Here is a 23112-nt window from a genome sequence, read left to right as displayed (position 1 = left end):
AGCCAGACTGATAACTGATTATTGTTTAGTGAATGCAGTTGCCTGGACTGGTGGAGGTAGGGTAGAGTCAGGCAGATCTCTTGACAGATGACTCAGTGCCTGCACAACAAGACAAAAGGAGTTCAGAAGGTAGAGCATATAAGAGATATAAAGCAAGAGAGGGGGGGGGGGGGGGAGGAGGAGAGAGGGAAAAAAAGAAGAAGAAGGTCGAGATGAAGTGGGAGACAGAGATGGGACAGAGAAAGGGAGAGGAATGGAAAGGGGGGGGGGGGGAGGACTGAACAAGAAAGTGAGGGACGAGTGGTGGGAGAAGGCAGTACATGATCTGGGCGGGGAAGGACTGGTGTGGACAGGAGTGAGAAGGAAAAGGGTAAGATAAGGCAGTGGGAAACAGATTAGTGGATATTTACACCAGGAGGCCACGAGAGTGCAGGATATTCTGAGGAGAGAATTTCCACCTGCATAGTTCAGAGAAATTTTCACTTGAAGGGAGTATAGAGTTCACCAGTGTAGTGATGCAGCCATTCAAGTCATCTGTGCAGCATGTTTGGCAACTGCATGGTCAAGCTTGCAGTTCACCAGTTTGGTAGTGGCCATTCATGCAAGTAGACATTTTGTTACTTGTTACAACAACTTATATATGGGCCATCTGGAGGTATACTTCAGTCAATACCTAAAACCCCCTGGGTACTTCAGATTCATTAATGACATTTTCATCTTAACTCATGGCAAGGACAACTTTCACTCTTTCCTCCATAACCTGAACATCTGCTACCAAATCTGGTTCACCTGGTTCTTCTCACCAAAATGAACCATCTTCCTAGCTGTGGCTTTTCACCTCCCAGGTGGGTCCAAAAATACTTCTGTTCATATCAAGGACACCAACCCCCAACAGTAGTAACTCCACCATGACAGCAGTCACCTGTCCCATGTCTACAACACTTTTTGTTACAGCCTTGCCATCTGTGGCTGCATCTTCTGCAATAGAAAGAAGGAGTTTTCTAAATATACTGATGACCTCCTTTATTGACAGACGATACCATACCCAGTTCATCCATAAACCATCTTGTGTGCCATGTCATCCTCAGAGTCTAGAGCCTTATGGCTGTGAACCAGCCACTGACAAGCACTCCTCTGATAATCCATATCACCCTGGGCTTAAAAAGCTCAACCACATCCTTCATCACAGCTTCAACTAACTCTTTTTGTGCCCTAAGATGAAAGATATCCTAGCCACATCACCCACAATTGTGGTCCACTGCCTGTCCAACATACAGCATATCCTTGTCCAACCCTATTGCTGTCCTACACCCCATGTTTGTTGTTGGCCCAGCTGCAAGACCTTCCACATACCCCACCCACCATCTCCTATGGTAGTCCAATCAGAGGCATATCATACCCAATAAAAGGCAGGGCCACATGTGAAATCAGCCATGTTATACATCAGCTATGCTGCAATTACTGCACAGAATTCTATGTGGACATGAAAAGTAACTAACTGCCTACTTGCATGAATGGTCACTGCCAAACTGTGGTGAACCACAAACTAGATCATCCAGTAGCTGAAAATGGTGCACACCACTACACAAATTTCTTCAACAGCTTTTTCACTACATGGGCCATTTAGATACTCCCTCCCAGCACAAGTTCTTCTGCACTACGCAGGTGGCAATTGTCTCGCCACATTATTCTGTGCTCTTGCAATCCCCCTGGCCTATATCTCCACTAAACTGTTTCCCATTTCCTCTACTTTTCTTTCCCATTCCCTCTTCTGCCCACACCATTCCTTTCCTGACCAGATCATGTACTGCCTTCTCCAATGAATCTTCCTCCCCTGCCCCTCCCCCATTCTTCACTGATCTCCCTCCCCTCTCCACTTTTTCCACCACTCACTCTCCCTCTTCATCTCCACCTTCACCTCCACCTTTCTCCCATTTTTCCCCTACCCTCCTTCTCTACCCCTCCCACACTCTTATGACTCTTACGTGCTCTATCCCCAGAATTCTTCTCATTTTGTGAGACTTGAGTTTCTCCTGGCATATACAATGTTCAAATAACATAGGATTACAGCTACGCGATGTCGTCAACAACCACTGATATTTTGACAGGAGCATACCCTGTCATTTTCAAGGCAAAACTGTATCAAGTAAGTACTGTGCAAGGGAATTCAAAAACTCAGTTTTGCACAGAAATTCCAGAAAGCAGATCACACACACATACACTCACACAAACACTGTGAACACTAGTGCCATCACAGTACCAAAGACAACTGACATCAGAAGTTGTCGATAGTGAAAATTCACATCCAATGGGTGAGGGTAGTATTAACTTTGCACCTGTGTTTTTTGACAAAGGAGAGAGCAGGATTCTACATGGAATTTAAACAAAAATCTGTAAGTCTTTTTATGGGATTACTCGCTAATTTAATTTCAACTGCTTCCTTAATAACACTCTCAAATAGCTGGAAGCACAGGCCACAATCTTTGTGTTGTTATATTCCAAAAGATGACTTGTGCCAAGACAATGTTCCACAATAGTGGATTTGCTCAGCTGTTGTAATTTTGTGTGACACTTATGTTCAGTAGACCAGTCCTCCACAGTTATGACAGTCTGTCCAATATATGACATGCCACAGGTGTAAGGAATACAGTAGACACCTATATTACACAAACCAGGATCATCCTCTGTGGAACCTAAAGGTACCCTAATCTTAGACGGTGGACAAGAAACACATTTCACAACGTACTTCTGTGAAACACAACCAACCCCATTGGAAATGCTCCCTGTGTAAGACAAAATGGGTGCAGAATTTGGTGCCACCTCAGTATTATCAGCACTCACCCTATACATAGTTGGTCAATAGCACGACTCATGTCTAACCTGTCTCTCACTGTAAGCATTGTGCAGAAAAGTGACCTTAAGATGGGCTTATTCACCAACCAAGTCTCAGGATCTGAGATGATGGCGGCCCTGTGAACCAAGGTATGAAGTTCCCCTTCACACTGGGTCAGATGGTGACAACTATCAACCTGTCAATGTGAGTAGGCTTTCTACAAATAGCATTTCCCAATGTGCCAACAACCTTCCTCCTTACCAGCACATCAAGGAAGAGAAGGCAGCCATCCTTTTCCACCTCCACCATGAAACAAATATTTGGGTGGATATAATTCAGGTGTTCTAAAAAGTCACTCAAATTCTGACTGTCATGAGGCCAGGCAACCAAACTGTCATCTACATATTTGAAAAAACACACAGGTTTCAAAGCCGTTGATTCCAAGACACTTTTCTCAGAGTCTTCCATAAAAAAAAAAAAAATGGCAATAACAGGTTACATCAGGTTTCCAATTGCAGCTCCATTTGCTGATCTTAATACTGTTCGCCGAACATAAAGTAAATGGAAGTTAACACATGTCAAAATAGATTCATTAATTCAACACCACACCCGACCTGAATCAATCATAGCAAATCAGACAGAAGAATGCAAGTGAAGAGAGAGACCACAACCATACTTACTAGAATATCAGTTTCAGCCATATGTATTTCTGTAATCAATGTAAGAAATCCACTGAGCCCTTAATGTGATGGTCACGCCAACACACTAGTGAGCTCAACAGAGTAGCAAAGTGTTTTGCTACAAGATATGGTGGAGCAACGATGTTACTCACAAGCGGCTCAAGAAAAAATCTCTTCCTTGTTGACTTTCGGAAAGCTATATAACCTAGAAGGAACAGCACAATAAAAATGAAGAGTCTTGATAATCTTCTGCAACAAGGAACTCTTCTTCAGGAGACTGCCAGTCTTTCACTCAACACTTTTTGTGGTGTCAGCATTGGTACCATGATACGCTGAATCAGATAGTAACACTACACCTTTTAAACACAATCCTGCTTGTCGAGAACAACTGTAGCATTACCCTTGTACATGGGTAAAATAACAATATCCAGATCAACTCTTAAGTGAACATACAGGATCCATTACACTCATCAGCAGTTTCATTTAATGACTGCTTCAAAACTGTCAGCTTTTTCTTATGATTGGCTGGACAGTGTTTTCCACAGTCACATTCTGATTGGAAATTTCATTCTGTAACTGCCCATGTTTGGTGAAGTGAGAAATTTCCATGGCTCATAGTATCATGCCATATATCAACAGAGAAAGCTTTTCATGATGCAGCTTTATCCCATGCTAGTTACATTTTACACTGAAGCCCAAGTGTTTGCCAGTGGTTGATTTTATTAATTCTGTTGAACAGGCTGTTTTTAAACTACCTCCTGAAGTTGCAGAGGAAGCTAGGAGAGAGGCATACTGTGTGCTGACTGGGACACATTCACCTAACACCATGACGCCATAACAGCAGCTGAGACGACTGCTTTACTTTCTCTTAGAGTTGATCCAGATATTGTTATTTCACCTGTGGACAATGGCAATGTTACAGTTATTTTGAACAAGCTGGATTGCATTCAAAGCTGGAGTTTTTACTTCCTGATTCAGCAAATCACAGGATCAGTGAGAGAAAGACTAACAGGCTCCTGAAGAAAGTTCCATATCACAGGAGAATATCACGACTATTATTGTGATGGCCCCCCCCCCCCCCCCCCCCCCTAGTTTTCATGGCCTGCCTAAGGTCCACAAGGAAGGGATTCTTCTTAGGCTGGTTGTGAGTAATATTGTGTAGCAAAACACCTTGCAACTCTGCGGAGCCCACTAATCAGTCAGTGTAAGCATTATATTACATCAATCACAGAGAATGTGTTTGAATGACTCATGATATTCTAGTAAGTTTTGACGCCATCTCTCCCATCATTAGTTCCTCTGTCTGATTGGTTACAATTGATTGAGGTTAGGCTTGACAAACCTATTTCAATGTGCATTGACTTCCATTTAGTTTTTATTCAACAACCAGTGCTACAAGCAGCAGATAGAATTGCAATGGGAAGTTCACTGCCGCACATTATTGACAACTTGTTTATGGAAGACTTCAAAAAACATGTCTTTGAGTCAGTAGCTTTGAAACCTGTGTGTGTTTTTTTTTTTTTTTTTTTTTTTTTTTTTTTTTTTTTTAAGATATGTAGGTGATACTTTTGTTGTTTGGCCTCATGGCAGTGAGAATTTGACAGACTTTTTAGAACACCTGAATTCAATCCACCCTAATATTTGTTTCATGATGGAGATGGAGAAGAATGGCTGCCTTCCCTTCCTTGGCATATCAGGCAGGAGAAAGGTTGATGACACATTGGGACATGCCATTTACAGGAAGCCTACTCACATTGACTTTTATCTACAGGCTGATAGTTGTCACCACCTGGCTCAGTGTGAAGGGGAGCTTCATACCTTGGTTCACAGGGTCACCATCATCTCAGACCCTGAGACTTTGTTGGCTGAATCAGCCCATCTTAAGGTCACTTTTCTGCACAATGCTTACAGTGAGAGACAGGTTAGACATGAGTCGTGCTACTGACCAACCATTCACAGGATGAGTGATGATAATAACGAGTTGGCACCTTTTTGCTTTATGCAGCGAGCATTTCCAATGGTGTAGGTTGTATTTTTGCAGAAATATTATGTGAAATGTGTTTTTTGATCACTATCTAAGATTAGGGTCCTTTTAGGTTCTCTAAAGGATGATCTTAGTTTGTGTAGGGTGGGTGTCTACCGTATTCCTCGCAGTTGTGGCACGGCATTATTGGCAGATTATCAGAACTGTGGAGGACTGGTGTACTGAGCATACACATCACAAACACAATATCCAAGCAAATCTGTTACTGTAGAACATTGTCAGCACCGGTCAAACTTTGGTATGCAACAAACCAGACATTCAGGCATGACTTGCAGCTATTGGGATAGGGTTATTTAAGAAGCAGTTTAAATGAAATTAGCAAGTAACCTTGTAAATAGAGATTGAGGTTTTTATTTAAATTCTGTGTGGAATTTTGCTCCCACCATTGTCAAAAAACAGAACGCTACCTCACCTATTCATTATTAATTTTCATTATCGATAACTTCTGATGTCGATTGTCTATGGTTGTGTGATGGGACTAGTGTATACAGTGTGTGAGTGTGTGTGTGTGTGTGTGTGTGTGTGTGTGTGTGAGAGAGAGTATGTTTTCGTCTATGGTTAGTGTGATGGGACAAGTGTATACAGTGTGTGAGTGTGTGTGTGTGTGTGTGTGTGTGTGAGTATGTTTGTATGGTCATCCTTCTGGAATTGTTCTGCAAATGAAAGTTTTAAATTCTCTTGCACAGAGGTGACATGCTGCAGTTTTGCCTTGAGAATGACAGTGTGTACTCCTGTGGAAATATCAGCTATATGACTACAATTATTTCAATCCTTTCACCTTGTGGCACAACCAGTAAGTCATCTATCAAAAGACCTGTCTCACTCTATTCCACGAACTCCTCCTACCACACAACACCTGTTGTAACCAGACAACTGCTCTGTTCACCGTATGACCTGCCATCCTGGTATAAATGGTCTGAAGATGGTCACATACTAGCCGAAACCAGTAACCATAACAAATAAATGTTTTATTGTTGTCAAGGCTGTTTTTAATCCCTTCTTAAACCCCTAAGTAGGTTACAGAATTCATCGCGTCACTAAAAAGTAATGATTCCGCTGGCTGTGATTACATTTCTAGGTAAACATCAAAATCTTGTGCTTATTTAACAAGATTACACTTAGGCTATTTTGTAATCTATTAATGACGCTGGGCACATTTCCTGACAGACTTAAATAAAGACACACACACACACACACACACACACACACACACACACACACACACTGAAGCCACAACTGAAAATTTGTACCGAGTCTGGAATTCAAACTCAGGTCTCGTGCTCACTAGGCAGGTGCACCAACCACTACGCCACACTAGCACAGTGGCTTTGCACAACTGCATAGACTAACCTGCATGCCTCCCTCCTCAATACAAATTCCCATTCATGCCTCAGCCCACTTGGTATTCCCCCTAAATTTGAATTGCATTGCAGAGTTTCTCCAACTGTACTGGTATAGCACCTCAGCATCAAATGAAACAAGGATCCTGCCTGAAACTCAGGCATAGGTGATTTAGTCAAATGAAACTGTATGGTTCCAGAGACTTTTTCAAGTCTCGAACAGCTATGAATTTTATATATATATTTCCTCCCAGCCTTTCCAAACTGCTTGAGAAAGGGGAGTATGACAGAATACTGAGTCATTTAATTAAGCAGAACTTGTTAACTGACCTGTTTTGGTTTTTGTGAAGCGTTCTCCACAGAGAAAACAACACAACACATCTCAAATGATGTGCTAGCACAGCTAAACAAGAAAAATTATCATGCTGGAGTATTGAGTGTTTATTGTGTGGACCACAAAAAGTTATTCAGCAAACCAAACAGTTACATAATCCTTCTTACATGGATGGATGCTTACCTCCACTACAGAAAGCACCAGTTGTCTCCAACAGACTGTATCTCAGGCATGAAAATAACTTCTGAAAGGGAGAACATAACCTATGGAGTGCCATAATGACTGTTTTTTAACCTACATCAATGATCTACATCCATCTCTACAACTATATTCTGCAAACCACAGTGATGTGCATGGCACAGGGTACTTTCTATTGTACCAGTTACTCTTCCATTCCATTCAGATATGGAAAATGGGAAGAAGAGACTATTTAAATGCCTCTGTGCTCACTTTATTAGGATAATCTTCCATTCATGATTCCTCTGTGAGGTTCTATTTGGTACAGGTCCCACACAGATGAGCAATACTCAAGGATGTGTTGCATGAATGTTTAGTTAGCAATCTTCTTTGTAGATTTATTGCATGTCCATAGTATTCTACGGATAAACTGAACTCTATCACCTGCTTTACCTATGATTGAGACTGTGTGTTCATATCCCTACAAAATGTTACGTTCATTGTATGAATTGATCAATTCCAACCTTTAACCATACATATTATAGTCACAGGATACAACTTTTTTTTAAGTGCGCAGTTTCACACTTCTGAACATTTAAAACAAGTTGTCCATCTTTGCATCAATTTGAAATCTTATCAAGATCTGACTGAATAACTGTGCAGATTCTTTCACGCAGTACTTTGTTACATATAACTGCATCATCTGTGAAAAGTCTGAGGTTACTAAATGAATCTACATTCTTCACAAGGTCATTAATATTCAACATAAATAGCATGGGTCCCAACACATATGCCTGGAACATTCCCAAAATTACTACAACATCCATTGCTGACTCTCCATCCAAAATGACTTGCTGCATCTTCCCTGGCAAAAAATCCTCAATCCGGTCACAAACTTTGCCTGATACCTCATATGATCATATTTTTGATAATAGGCATAGATGTGGCACAAATTCAAATGGTTTTTGAAAATTAAGAAATATTCCATCTACCTGACCGCCTTTTTTCATGGCTTTCAGCATGACACATGAGAAAAGTGTGAGTTGGGTTTCATAAGATAGATGTTTTCAGCATCCATGGCAGTGGACATGTAGGAGGTCATTCTGTGTGCGATACCTCATTACATTTGACTCAGAATATTTTCTATGAATCTACAACAAATGGCTGTCTAAGACTCTTAAAGATCAGTTCAAAAACTGTAATGTTTGCTGATGACACACACTTACTAATGAAGGATCCAGACTCAACCTTAGCAGACACAGTTTAGATTACACATAAATGGTTCGGAGCTAATAGTTTAAGATTTAATCTCACAAAGACCCATGTTACGTAATTTCAAACAAACAACAGAAGTATATATTAATGGTCAGATATAGAGTACTTAATGAAGCACAGTGTATAAAGTTCCTTAGTGTTCAACTGAATAACAAGACAAAACAATGTCAGCACGTGGAAAAACTAATCAATGAACTCAGTTCAATCTGTTATACCCAAGGAAGCATTTCTCACTGTGTTGACATAAAGCCAAGAGTGTTGACTCATTATGAATATTGTCACTCCATGTTGTCTTACAGAATTATCTTCTGAAATAGTGCATCTAAAGTAAAGAAAGTATTTGTTCAGCAGAAGAGAGCAGTAAAAACAGTGTGCAAAGTGAACAACAATATATCTTGGTAAAGCCTTTTTGCAGATCTATGATTTCTTACATTCAGTTTCCAACACAAATTCCTTAATGGGTTCTGTTGTTGGCAATAAAAATAATTTTCAACTATATTTTGATGTACTATCATGATTTGCATATGCACTTCACTGGAGAAAGATGGCGCCGATAGGAAAGTGTAGTGACGCTTGTCTCTCGTTAAAAAGGCAAAAAATGAACAGTTCTTCGTGTAGAGAATGTAAAAAGCGTGTGATGAAGGGTATTCTGTGTATCAAATGCAACTTCTGGTTACACGAAAAGTGCGCGAAAGTAAATCTAAAGTTCGTCAGCGATGATTTTCCGTGGACATGTCACGGTTGTTTAAGTGCAGTTGATACAAAAAACGAAATTATAAAGTTACTACGAAGTGACATTGAGGCATTAAAAACAGAACTTTCAACCATCAAGAAAGAAAACGATACATTAATACAAGAAAAGAAGTCCTGTGTGTGTAAAAGCCATCAAACGGAAAAGCAAGAAGATCGCGAAAATACGAATGACCGATCGTACTTTAAAAACAACATTTCAAGTGTTCCCGTTGATGTCTCGGTAAACTCAGTAAGCCAAAAACCGGAAGATAAATATAAATGGAAGGTGGTGACATACAGCAAAAGGAAAAACAAGGCGACAGATACGCAACAAAAGGAAAATGACTTTTTAATAATTGGCGATTCGCTGCTGAAGAATATCGCTGTCCCCAATTGCAAGATCGACGTACGACCTGGTATTAGAACGCATCAACTCGGTAAACATTTTAAAAATATGGTAAATGCAAGACAAGATACTACAGAACCAGATTCTGAAACCAGACATAACTATAATGGGGTGTTTATACATGTTGGGACGAATTCGTTAAGGAGCAGCAGTGAGGAAGAAATGGCAAGCGAAACAAGAAACATGATTCGTACTGCAAGAAATATGTATGCAGGATCTCGTCTGATACTTAGCGGAATCATAAACAGAAGGTCGGTGAGTGAAAAATATATCGCCAAAATAAACTGTGCTCTTAAAGAACAATGTGATCGTCTTGGGGCAATTTTTATAGACCCAAACAAATTCCTATGTAGAAACTCACTAGCGAAGGATGGCTTGCATTTAAATAGACTGGGGTCTGTAACGTTCAGCAGAATGTTTGCAGATGTCTGCAAAATCATTAGATGCAAGGGAAACTAATGTGGCCTGAAGGGGATGAAAAATCATACACTCCAGCTGGAAAAGAAAAATATAAGCACCATACAAAATAAGACGATACTAAAGAATTTGCCCCAGAATACAGCTCACAACATGTAAACCAACAAAAGAAAAATTACATAAAAGTACTTCATCAGAATATTCAATACTTTGGTAGCAAAAAATTAGAAGCAGAAGTACTCCTGAGTGAAGTAAGACCAGACATATTATGCATAAGTGAACATGGACTAACTGAAAGTAAAATACATAATGTGGCAGTAAAGGACTACAAACTAGCTAGTTACTTCTGCAGATCTAAATATAAGGGTGGTGGCGTTTGTATATATATTAAAACAGGTACTCTATCAAAGAATGTAAACAGTGAAGCTGCTACATTTCCCATAGCTAGAGAAAAAGACTTTGAAGTTACTGGTATAGTGGCAGAGGATTTTAGAGTGTTTTGTGTGTACAGGTCACCATGTGGCAATATTAGCATCTTTCTAAAAAAAGTTGCTAGCTTATTGCGAATGAATATGAAGAGAAATCTTATTATATGTGGAGACTTCAACATTGACATGGGAAAAGACACAAAAATAAGACAGGATTTTGAAGAATTGTTAATACAGCATAACATGAAAGTGACAATAACTGCACCAACAAGAGTGACTTCACAAAGTGAGACAATTATTGACAACATAATTACTAATATGTGTAACTATGAGTCACATGTAGTTCAGACAGAAATATCTGATCATCATGGACAACTAATCAGCTTTTGCAGAAGTAATGACAAAGTATCAGAACCAAAACAAACAACCAAAGAAATTAGGATCATCAGTGAACAAAATATCAACATCTTTAGAACAATGTTAAGTAAGGAAACCTGGAATGAAACCCTACAGGCCCAGAGTGTAAATGAAAAATATGATGCATTTATTTCAACAATTAAGTACCATTTTAATGTAGAATTTCCCAAAGTAAAGAGACAAGAAAGGCATCAAGATCAAACACAGTGGATTACGAGTGAAATACTAGAACAGCGAAGGAAGCTTCAGGATGTGAGACGGATGGGCGAAGCTGAAAACTATAAAATGTTAAAAAAGAAGTATAGAAAAACAGTAAGAGAAGCGAAAGCAAGAGCAATTGACACCACTATAGCGAACTCAAAAAACAAGGCAAAGGCAGCTTGGAATGCAAACAATGCTGAAAGAAAGGAAAAAGATGGGTCAAACAAAGAAGAAGGTATTAGGTCAATTAAAGTAGACAACACAGTGGTCACAGATGGTATGGAAATAGTAAACATACTGAATAATAACTATATCAGTGTAGTAGAAAACCTAAAATTGGAAAGAAATAGTCAAAAACAGAAGGGTATTAAGGTACCAAAAAGATCATGCAGTACTATGTTCTTAAGACCAGTCACAGAAGATGAATTGCGGAAAACTATACAGAAACTGAAGTCCAAGAAATCAGCTGGTGATGATGAAATATCAAATCATGTAATAAAGCTGGTATGTGAGGAGATAATAACACCACTGCTGAACATAGCAAACTGTTCTTTCAGAGATGCAATTTTTCCAGAAAAACTGAAGATAACGAAGGTAGTGCCAGTGTACAAGAAAGGGTGTAAGGATGATCCCAACAACTACAGACCAGTTTCACTGATATCAGGTTTCTCAAAAATCCTAGAAATGCTTATGTATACCAGATTAGTTAACTATTTGGACAAACATAACATTCTCATGACCTCACAACATGGTTTCCGAAAGGGTAAATCTACAGAATCAGCAATTGTCAGTCTAACAGAATACATTTTACAGTCCTTAGATGAGAAAAAGGTTTTCTCTGCAATGTTTCTGGATCTTTCAAAGGCATTTGACACCATTGACCATGAAATGCTGATACAAAAATTAAGCAACTATGGCATTCGGGGGCAACCAGGTGAATGGATAAAATCATACTTGTGCAACCGCAAGCAGTATGTATCATTAGGAAACTCGTACCAATCAGAAACCAAATCCATCAAATATGGAGTGCCGCAGGGTTTGGTAATGGGGCCATTGTTATTTAATGTATTTGTTAATGATATAGGTGTTGAGAAGGAAGAAAAGAAAATATTGTATGCTGATGACATGACAATACTAAATAGTGACCAAAATATGGAACAGCTTGAGAGAAGAGCATACATATCTGCAAATGTCACAGCTCAATGGCTGTTGGAAAATGAACTGGTTATAAATCTAAAAAAGACTATGTATGCAGTGTTTAAAAACAAGGAAAAGGCTGTAGACATGGATTTAGAGGTTGACGGAACAAGGCTGGAAGAAGTAGAATCTGCTAGATTCTTAGGTATTCTTGTGGATAATGAACTGAAATTGAAAAAACATATTAATAATGTCTGTAAGAAACTGAGCTCTGTCATATTCTTAATGATGCAGCTATCACAGTATTCAGACAAGAACCTTCTGTGTACAGTGTATCATGGACTTTTCGAACCATACTTACAGTATGGAGTGACGGTGTGGGAAAACTCAAACAAACAAGAGACAAAACGAGTGTTCACATTACAAAAAAAAGCAATTAGGACCATTTTAAGAAGAAAGACCTCTGAAACATGCAGAAACTGTTTCAAGAATTTAGGTATCTTAACTTTTTCATCATTATATATATACAAAACAATAATGTACATCACAAAAGGTAGTGAGGACTGGATTACAAATGCTAATGTACACACCTACAATACAAGAAAGAAGAATGAAGTACGGAGCATACCCCACCGACTGGCAATGCTAGAAAAAGGACCCCAGTACTCTGGTATCAGACTACTAAGAAGTCTGCCCAAAACCCTGCAAGATAGTGTACTTTACAATGAATTTACAAAGAAACTTAAAGACTATCTCATTGAAAAAGAGTTTTTACAGTGTTGCAGAATACTTATGCCATTAAATTTGTATATATTGTTACTCATTATCAGTGATGTAAAAATGTAAGCTAAAGGTGTAGAAAAATAATTGATAAAGAATTTTAATACTTTGACATGTCCTATATTACACGTACATTTACTGTACACGATGTAATCTTACAGGATCAAATAAAATTCAATTCAATTCAACCTCCTTGTTCATGAAATTGTGTAATCTGGTGGTACAATATTCAGTAAGCTCCCATATGACATAAAACAAGAAACTGGGAACTACTGCCCCTTCAACAGAAAATTAAAAACATAACTCATTAGCCACTCTTTCTGCAAATCATCTGAATATAGAGAAACAGAGATTAAAAAGTTCTGTCAGACACACAACAAGAATCAGTGTTTATTATAAAGCTGCATGCATCATAAATAGAACTCAGTATTTATATGGATAAAAATATTGTATTTGTAAAATATAACTGTAATCAAGTAAATATTAAGCTACTACTAGCAGTTAAGTAGAACCTACATAGTAAAACTGAGGAGGCAGCAGCTTTTATTTGAAAAGTTGCCGCATATGGAGAGGAGAACAGATCAAAATCACTTTCTGATGCTGTCTGATCTTGAAAACATTGCTCAAATTCTTCCTTGGGGAAATTAATATATGTGAGTAATGCCAAAAGTCTTTGTTAACAACATCATCTTGCAAGGACGATAATTTAGGAAAATGAGCTGGATTTTATTTTTCCAGTTGTCACCCTAAGTGTCAATTTCATTTTAAAAGCTCATAAACTATCTACAAAATGAGTAATCACCACATGCTTACCCTGTAGTGACATGTTCAAAGCATTCAGATGACTATCTGACTCTGCTATGAATGCAAGAATGCTTTTCCCTGAGGGATCTTTCAATTCAGGAAAACATGTTATTTATTTCCATGAACATATTTATCCCATCTACTAGAGGGAAAAATCAATTTATTAATTCACCCTGACTACACCAGCAACCCTCAGTGTAATAAGGCAGGCTACCATACTGCCTCTCAGTATTCTCAAAAAAGATTTTAAATTGCCTATGTTGTAGTTCATGCTTCATTAGATAACTGGTTGTATGAATACCACCTCTCATCACATTTTTTAGATTAACACTCTTTGCACATTAAGTGCTCCTGGTGAACTGTACAGTGGAGACTCCCAATTTCATTGGCCAATGACAGCTTTTGCTTTTTCTCCTTCAGCCGTGCAACAAACCTTGATTTCTAAACCTAAAATATCACTTCAGGTTGTAGTGTTCTTCAAGGCTACCACATCAAGGAGCTCTTTTCTCACCTCATGCTCCTTATTAACATCTCTTCTAAAAATGGCAAGCTAGACTGAGCCCCTTACATCAACACTTTCATCAAAAGCTAGAGAATATGACGCAAAATCTTTACAACTACTGTATTTGCAAGCTGGCTCTGAATGTCGTCTGTCATGCCCTGTATGCAATGCATAATGGTCATGTTCCATATAAACACCATCTGAAACTGTTCTACTTGAGATGAGCATAAATGTTCCATTTCAACTACTACACAATCCTTTTTCAAACTACCATCTTCAAAGGGGCACAGACATTTTGTTAAAAGCAAAGCTATTTTGTAATTCACTTGAACAGCAAACTCCATTTATCTTTCTTCATCTTCCATATCTTCTTCAGATAGCTTCCTTGTAAGTTTAATAATTTCCTGTGTACAGTCAGGTCCATCACATTTTTCACTTCCAAATTCTTTTGTGTGGAGTGACATAATGTCACTGCCAATTAAATTTTCTAAAAGAATTTAATGCTTTGTGAAATATTGCTGAGTAGCAGATAGGCACAACAGAAAGACTGTCTCAAAATAAGCTTTCGGCCAATAAGGCCTTTGTCAAAAATAAACAGACACACACACACAAACCAGGGTGTATACGTGGACAAGGAAAAAAAATTCCCGGATTTCTCCCAGATTTCTCGGTTAAAAATACACTGTCTACCGAGTGAAAACATACTTTTTCCCTGTTAACTGACAGTATATTTTCTCTCAAAACTGTATAACATATCATACTTTTGAATGGTTATGGTTTTATACATGGATGTAGAATTCCCCGGCACTTTCAAACATGAAACTCAGGGAAAAAGACATGTTTTGGAAAGATCTTTGATGTACAGCAACATGTACACTGCATATTTTTGTATTACAAAAGTATAAATTCGATTTCCACCAAACACTGCATTTTAGTTTCCAAAGCATAGAAATCAAGATTGCGATGTGCTTTTGTAAGCCAGTCATAGCTCACGCCACTTGATCTCACCAGCCGATGACAGCGGTTATTCAGAGCTTAGGACACGTGATGTAGTCAGCCAATAGCAACATCACTGTTAAGTAGTGTGAACACATAAACAGGAAATGTTAATGGTTTAAATTAATTTACATAGAGTTGCTACAAGAAAAGCAAAGCTTTCACATATGATATTGGTTTCTAAGGTTAATACACTGGAAGAGAAGCTAAGCTTTCACATATAATGTTGGTCTTTTATGAGCGTATTACATTTTAAGATATATCACACAAATGTGCCCGTAAAATTTCAATAACGACATAAATTCTCGCTCATAGTTCAACTTGTGTAAAAGGAAATTTACTTTGAAAGTAACAGTTTTCAAACCATCATCCGCAATATTTTCCCACAACCTGTTAGAAATAGGTTCATTTCAGCAGCTGCCAGAGTGCGCCAGGTAACAGGTGCTGCCACGCTTGCGCAGCTACGATGACGTAGGAGGCCCACATGTTCGTATGTGTTAAACATTAAAAGATCTTACGTTACATCATAAAAGAAACAAGACATCAGAGGATATTCCAAGAGCATCAGAATTTCGTGACACATACTGAAATGTGCACATTTGAAGTGCATATTTAAAGTGCACATTCCTATGTCAAGATTCCCAGTGCAGTATGCCTCGAACTGATATTCAGCTTTTCAGTGAGGTTTTTGGGATGTAAATTTTCAGTACCAGTACTGTATTATGTTTGGTTCTTTATTATGGCATATATATATATATATATATATATATATATATATATATATATATATATATATATATATATATATATATATATATATATATATATATATACGAAAGTGCTGGCAGGTCGATAGAAACACAAACAGACACATACATACACACAAAATTCAAGCTTTTGCAACAGACTGTTGCCTCATCAGGAAAGAGGGAAGGAGAGAGAAAGACGAAAGGAAGTGGGTTTTAAGGGAGAGGGTAAGGAGTCATTCCAATCCCGGGTGCGGAAAGACTTACCTTAGGGGGAAAAAAGGACGGGTATACACTCGCACACACACACATATCCATCCACACATATACAGACACAAGCAGACACACATATATATACACTCCTGGAAATGGAAAAAAGAACACATTAACACCGGTGTGTCAGACCCACCATACTTGCTCCGGACACTGCGAGAGGGCTGTACAAGCAATGATCACACGCACGGCACAGCGGACACACCAGGAACCGCGGTGTTGGCCGTCGAATGGCGCTAGCTGTGCAGCATTTGTGCACCGCCGCCGTCAGTGTCAGCCAGTTTGCCGTGGCATACGGAGCTCCATCGCAGTCTTTAACACTGGTAGCATGCCGCGACAGCGTGGACGTGAACCGTATGTGCAGTTGACGGACTTTGAGCGAGGGCGTATAGTGGGCATGCGGGAGGCCGGGTGGACGTACCACCGAATTGCTCAACACGTGGGGCATGAGGTCTCCACAGTACATCGATGTTGTCGCCAGTGGTCGGCGGAAGGTGCACGTGCCCGTCGACCTGGGACCGGACCGCAGCGACGCACGGATGCACGCCAAGACCGTAGGATCCTACGCAGTGCCGTAGGGTACCGCACCGCCACTTCCCAGCAAATTAGGGACACTGTTGCTCCTGGGGTATCGGCGAGGACCATTCGCAACCGTCTCCATGAAGCTGGGCTACGGTCCCGCACACCGTTAGGCCGTCTTCCGCTCACGCCCCAACATCGTGCAGCCCGCCTCCAGTGGTGTCGCGACAGGCGTGAATGGAGGGACGAATGGAGACGTGTCGTCTTCAGCGATGAGAGTCGCTTCTGCCTTGGTGCCAATGATGGTCGTATGCGTGTTTGGCGCCGTGCAGGTGAGCGCCACAATCAGGACTGCATACGACCGAGGCACACAGGGCCAACACCCGGCATCATGGTGTGGAGAGCGATCTCCTACACTGGCCGTACACCACTGGTGATCGTCGAGGGGACACTGAATAGTGCACGGTACATCGAAACCGTCATCGAACCCATCGTTCTACCATTCCTAGACCGGCAAGGGAACTTGCTGTTCCAACAGGACAATGCACGTCCGCATGTATCCCGTGCCACCCAACGTGCTCTAGAAGGTGTAAGTCAACTACCCTGGCCAGCAAGATCTCCGGATCTGTCCCCCATTGAGCATGTTTGGGACTGGATGAAGCGTCGTCTCACGCGGTCTGCACGTCCAGCACGAACGCTGGTCCAACTGAGGCGCCAGGTGGAAATGGCATGGCAAGCCGTTCCACAGGACTACATCCAGCATCTCTACGATCGTCTCCATGGGAGAATAGCAGCCTGCATTGCTGCGAAAGGTGGATATACACTGTACTAGTGCCGACATTGTGCATGCTCTGTTGCCTGTGTCTATGTGCCTGTGGTTCTGTCAGTGTGATCATGTGATGTATCTGACCCCAGGAATGTGTCAATAAAGTTTCCCCTTCCTGGGACAATGAATTCACGGTGTTCTTATTTCAATTTCCAGGAGTGTATATATATATATATATAGACACACACTCGCACACACACACATATCCATCCACACATATACAGACACAAGCTAAACAAAGATGATGTGACTTACCAAACGAAAGCGCTGGCAGGTCGATAGACACACAAACAAACACAAACATACACACAAAATTCAAGCTTTCGAACAAACTGTTGCCTCATCAGGAAAGAGGGAAGGAGAGGGAAAGACGAAAGGATGTGGGTTTTAAGGGAGAGGGTAAGGAGTCATTCCAATCCCGGGAGCGGAAAGACTTACCTTAGGGGGAAAAAAGGACGGGTATACACTCACACACACACGCATATCCATCCACACATATACAGACACAAGCAGACATATTTAAAGACAAAGAGTTTGGGCAGAGATGTCAGTCGAGGCGGAAGTGCAGAGGCAAAGATGTTGTTGAATGACAGGTGAGGTATGAGTGGCGGCAACTTGAAATTAGCGGAGATTGAGGCCTGGTGGGTAACGGGAAGAGAGGATATATTGAAGAGCAAGTTCCCATCTCCGGAGTTCGGATAGGTTGGTGTTGGTGGGAAGTATCCAGATAACCCGGATGGTGTAACACTGTGCCAAGATGTGCTGGCCATGCACCAAGGCATGTTTAGCCACAGGGTGATCCTCATTACCAACAAACACTGTCTGCCTGTTTCCATTCATGCGAATGGACAGTTTGTTGCTGGTCATTCCCACATAAAATGCATCACAGTGTAGGCAGGTCAGTTGGTAAATCACGTGGGTGCTTTCACACGTGGCTCTGCCTTTGATCGTGTACACCTTCCGGGTTACAGGACTGGAGTAGGTGGTGGTGGGAGGGTGCATAGGACAGGTTTTACACTGGGGGCAGTTACAAGGATAGGAACTCTTGGAACCGAGGTGATGCAAAACTTTTCTTGATGTGTCTACTAGAGAAGATCTTGTAGGTTACATTCAGCAGGGTAATTCCTCAGTAATTTGAGCAGCAGGTCTTGTCTCCTTTCTTGTGTATTGATCTATTCTTCTGGGATTATTTTCTGATTCCATATCAACTTAATAATTTGTAGATCCACCTATGAAGATCAGTGCCCCCAATTTTTAAACAATACACTGCCTTTCGTACTTCCTCTAATGTTGGTTCCTCTATTTCTGGGTCGATGGTATAATAGAGTGGCTGCTTATTCCTGGTAGGATTGCCTTCCAAAATTCCCTTCAAGTATTCTCTCCACCCATCCAGAACATTTTGTTTATCTGTCAGCAAATTTCCCTCTTTGTCCTTACAAGCTGTTATTTTTGGTCTATATTCTTGAGTTCTTTAATTTTCTTGTAGAATTTTCCGTTTTCATTCCTTTGGTAGTGCTATTCCATCTCCTCTACCTTTCTCTTCACGGCTTCCCTTTTTTCCCTCCTGCATACCATTCTGCCTCTATTCTCTTTTCATTATATAATGCCTTTTTGGCCTAGTATTCCACCGCAAGCATTTCAGACATGCTTCCTTCTTCTGTTCCACTGCCTGTCTGCATTCAACATCATACCAGTCTTCATTCCTAAGTCTCCTCACTTCTGTTGTCTTAATGACATCTTTAATAGAGTTACATTCTTCGTCCATATCATCTCCACCGTCTTTTGTTTGTAACTCCCGCCTCAATTTGTTCTGGTACTCCAGAACAGTAGACATATCTTTCAGTTGCTCTATATTCCATTCCTTTACTCTGGTACTACTTCCTCTGCCAACCATGGCAAGTTTCTGTCTCATTTTGGCTCCTACTAGGTAATAGTCAGAATCAGAATTAGCTCCTCAGAAAAGTGTGCACATTTTCCAATCAGATGCTCATCTCTTTGATATCACTATATGGTCTATTTGGTTTGCTTCATTTGTTCCTCATATTTTCCATGTCCCTTTGTACATATTTTTCCTTGTGAAACAGGTATTTACTGCCTTCAACTTGTCTGCAGAAACAAACTGCACAAACCTCTTACCATTATTATTAGTTTCATCATGCAGACTTTTCTTAGCAAACACATTTCTGAACGCCTCTTCCTTTCCTAGTTTTGCATTATAGTCACCAAGAACTATTTTGGAATCATATCTGGGTATCCTGTCACACATCTTCTGTAGTTGATCATAGAAGATGTCCACAGTATTTTCATCTGATTCTTCTGTTGGTGCATATACATCCACAAAGGTCACATTGTGAAATTTGTCTGTCATACACAGAGTACATATTCTTTCATTACATGGGGTCAAAGCAATAACTGATCTATGCATATCCTTGGAGACTATAAACCCAACTCCAAACTCCCCTTGTCTTTTGTCATTTTCTGAACAGTACACGGAGAATTTCTGTTTATAAATCTCTCCTCTTCACTTCCACCTGATTTCCCGCACTTCAACAACTCCCATTCTATACCTTAGTATCTCTTCTGCAATACTATTCATTGCTCCTGTTTGCAACAGCGTACACATGTTCCATGTTCCAAATTTAAGCACCAATAAATACATATTCCTGTTTCCTAGCACAGTTTGTCTATATAGGGGCAGTCTGGCATTTCTTGTTGAATTATTTGCAATAACAGATTTTTTACAAGCCAGGGGTATCAATCCTGCACTCAACCCCCAATCTGGAGGACCATGGTTAGCTCCCCTAGAGGGGTTGATGACCTAGGCTGTAGAGTCACCCCTACCCTATGATGTGGGACACACTCCGTCTGGCTCCACTGTCGAGACCACTCCAGCTTGGGTGACCCTGCCAGTAGCTATGCTATGGCTCTCAACCTCATCAAAGCACACAAATCATCCAGCCCAGCACTGAAGGTGCCTACGATAAGGCAGTGTCACCTGGGAGGGTCATTCACAAGTTATTTACAACAATTGTATTGTCTCTGAGCTTACTATTTGCATACACAGACACAACACCATGGTTAGAAGTTTCCTTATACCATGCATATTCAATATGTCTGTAGTATCCTGTTTCTCAATGGGCTAGACAGTGTTCACATACCGTATATAACTGAATAATCCACACATTTCTTCCCAAATTTAAGGGTGAAAAACCAGGTTGCACAAATTATTCAAAACAAGGTTGGTACTGCTCTGCCTCCAACAATAGATCCCATTATACTATTGCATTATTGTGGCCTCAGTCTGTGACACATCAGTAGCACGTTAGAAGTGAAGGATTGTCAACTTCTTCAAACTTGTTAATTATGGCTACAAGTTCTCATTTGTCACTTGTACACTGCTAAAGAAAAACTGAAAATTATTGAAGAAGCTGAGAACATTGGAAACTGTGCAGTGGGAAGAAAGTACAACATGAGTGAGAGTTGTATTCACATTTGGCAAAAAAACAAAACGTTGCTTCAAGAAACTAAGGGTAATTGCCAGGCATTTTGCAACAAAAAGTGAAGCATCCGGACCTCAAAAAAAGGCTCTGTAGATGAGAAGCGGCAAAATGGATGCACGGTGATGAGTGAAATTTGCCAACTTAAATCCAAATAACTAAGCATTACCAGCTTCAAAATTAGCCAGGGATGGCTCGGTGATGAGTGAAATTTGCCAACTTAAATCCAAATAACTAAGCATTACCAGCTTCAAAATTAGCCAGGGATGGCTATCAAGATTATTCAACTGAAATAGATTAGGATTCTGGAGGAAAACTACCATCACTCAACAGCTTCCAGGCAATTATGGTGAAAAAATGGTGCATTTTCATCGTAACGTGATAAATCTGTGATGCTAACAGTCCTGTATATTATCACAAACTGGTAACGCAGATCAAATGCCAGTCAATTTTGAGATGTCGCTTGACAACATTGTGAACACGAGAGGAGAATCCAACATCATGATATGAACTGGTGGCAGTGAGAGGCAAGGGTGTACAGTGATGTTGTGTGTAATTGGAGATGGACTAAAGCTACCACCTTATGCAATATTTAAAAGGAAACTATTATGCAAACACCACTGAAAGGCATATTAGTGAGAGTGAATCTAAAAGGGTCAATGGACAATGGCCATGTGATTGACTGGGTGACACACGCTTGGCAATCTCGCCCTCATGCGTTACTGAATTCCCGTAACACGTTGGTCCTGGACAGCTTCCATGGACATACAACTAAGGAAGTGCAAGACAAATTATGATACAAAAAGGGAAAACTGAACTAGTCATTATCCCTGAAGGCCTAACATCCATCCTACAACCACTAGATGTGTGTATAAACCAGCCATTCAAAGCTGCACTTAAACAGCGATACACACAATAGATGGCTGATGAAAACCACAAGTTCACACCGAGTGAAAACATCAAACGCCTGGATTTGTCCCAGATTTGTGAGTGGGTGAAACATGCATGGGACTCCATTCAGCAACCACTGGTGGAAAAATCCTTCAAAAAATGTGGTATCACAAATTCACTGTATGAAATAGTGGACAACACTCTATGGGAAGATGATGACAACAACAATTATTCTCCCACTAGTGATGATTATGAAAGTAATGATGAATAGAGAGGTAAGGGAGCATATGTACTGACTAAAATATTTTATTGCACATATGGTATTAACATTAAACTCTTAAACATGGTAATTCACATTTCTTTTTGTTGCTACTGTAGCTAGACCTACAGTAAGCTGGCAGGGATAATGTTACCTGGCTGGCCGCCCGGATAATAGGCCAGCCGGCAGGCCTGCTGACTGGCCAGCTATACACTGCTGAATCAGTTGTGTTTTAATAATTTATCAACCTGTCCAACAGCAGGTGAAGATTATGACACATTTCTTCAAACTAGTGGATATTATACGTAATTTTGAACACATAATCATTATTCTAGAACTTTTTTTGGTAAAGAAAACAAATTAAAGAAAAAAATTTTTACTTCCATCAAAATTAGGGTATGTGGATAATTTGAGGGTGTGGATTATTCAAATATATAAGGTACACAATACATTGCATCTCACTTCCGCAACAAATGACGATAATGAAACCCTTTTTCCCTAAGACACTGTACATTTACACTGTGTGTAACTTAGCTTGCATATTTTCAGTGCTCACATTTCCTTCGCTACTGGAATATTTTTGGCCTTCGCCGTTTAT

At 40.1% G+C, this 23112-nt stretch overlaps 1 protein-coding gene across 1 annotated transcript in view; it reads right to left on the bottom strand.

Moving 5' to 3' along the window:
- The window catches only part of LOC126481176 (voltage-dependent calcium channel subunit alpha-2/delta-3), an 885717-nt gene that overhangs the window by 163322 nt on the left and 699283 nt on the right, over positions 1-23112 (bottom strand). The gene's annotated exons all lie outside the window — the stretch shown is intronic.

Source organism: Schistocerca serialis, chromosome 5 (assembly GCF_023864345.2).
Source record: "Schistocerca serialis cubense isolate TAMUIC-IGC-003099 chromosome 5, iqSchSeri2.2, whole genome shotgun sequence".
Lineage (NCBI taxonomy): Eukaryota > Metazoa > Arthropoda > Insecta > Orthoptera > Acrididae > Schistocerca > Schistocerca serialis.
This window is presented reverse-complemented; position numbering and strand designations above follow the sequence as displayed.